Source organism: Gorilla gorilla, chromosome 16 (genome assembly GCF_029281585.2).
Source record: "Gorilla gorilla gorilla isolate KB3781 chromosome 16, NHGRI_mGorGor1-v2.1_pri, whole genome shotgun sequence".
In the NCBI taxonomy this organism is placed as follows: domain Eukaryota; kingdom Metazoa; phylum Chordata; class Mammalia; order Primates; family Hominidae; genus Gorilla; species Gorilla gorilla.
In genome coordinates, this window is record NC_073240.2 from 60,705,805 (window position 1) to 60,707,346 (window position 1,542).

Consider the following 1,542-nt stretch of genomic DNA (forward strand, 5'->3'; position numbering starts at 1 on the left):
TCTTGAAGAAGGGAAGAGAACTACATAAAAGGACAGAAAGAGCATTCTAAGCATTGAGAAAGACATTGCTTCATTGTGACACTTTTTTTTTTTTAATGAAGCCTTCCTGTTTCAGTTTGGCATATTTAACTTGTCTGAAATTTCCCTCTGCAGGATTTATATGATTAGCACCTTTTCCTAACTTCTTGCTGGACTTAGGCAGAGGTGGCTGAAGAAGGAAACAAGTCAAAACCAGAGTCAACTGCTTTGAAAATCTCTTCTTATTGTTTCTCTAGGTTTGTTTAGATCCCATAAGACAGGCAATTGTTACATCTTATTACAGCTTTCCTGAGCTTTTTAGGTATAACTTTGTACCCATGAAACCTTCAAATTGTTTGTGTGGTGTCTACATTTCCTAACAAGGAAAAGGATCTACACTTGCAGATTTTAAGCACCTTGGATATTTAAAAATTCTCAGGGTATTTGTGTGAAATTGGTAAGGAATTCTGTGGGGAAAGAGGAAAACTGCCTCACAGACGAACCTGCCCTCCTGGGAGTTCCAAGTGCAAACAGCAGTAGGATTCAGAATCTTAACTTTTTTTTCGCATTGCAAGAAGCCCCCAAATTTATATGCCAGAATGTATCTAGGTTAGTACATATATTTGGCCAAGGTACTCAGTGCCCTGCTAAATTCCCCAATGTTTTTAGAGTCAGTAAACTTTTCAGATCTTGGGTGCCAATTTGTATCATTTGCAAAAACAACCGCGAAAGCTATTTGGTGCTTGCAATGCAATTACTACTAAAGAGGTTTTGGGGTATTCTCATTAAACTGCGTCCCAGATGTTTTTGCCCTCGCGATTTGTGTTGATCTGTTCTTTGTCAGTTCTAATTATCGATCAAGATGAAAGAATTAGTCATCCACTCAGTGAAAAGCCTCTTTATGCATATGATCGAGACCCAAGCTAAAGGATCCTTCAGAGATACCTGTCTAATCTTGGAATGGACCATTTCCTCTGCATGTGTGCACAAACAGTGGAACGGCATTGCTGTCTTTTTCTCGAATACATTTGTTGGGGATGTACATATAATTTGTGGTACGTGTGTGTGCACGTAAATAAGCATGCAGAAAGATAGTCGCACATTTCTGGACTGACTGTACATCTATACGTAACCCCTTCCTCTTCTAGTACAATATTTTATATTTGAAGGCTTTCATGTGAATAACATTTCCAGGGGGAAATCTCTAATCGCTGAGCTAGGAGAAAAACAGTGCCCTAGGAATCTGATTACAATATTTTAGTATGTTCACTTCCCTTGGAGTTGCGACCGGTATGCTCTTAACAGAGATACAAACTACCCAGTGGGCACTCAGTACACCTCACAAGGGATTAAGGCACCTTGTGAATATGCATTACCTCGGCTGCCTGCTGTGTCGGCAGGCATGCTGGCCACCAGCATTCGCTAAAGCAATGCTTGCAGTATCACTCTGGCATGATGCCACCACATATGAAATGTGTGTGTCTTTTATTAGTTCCTCCCAATGCTCTTGGGAACACATTGGCC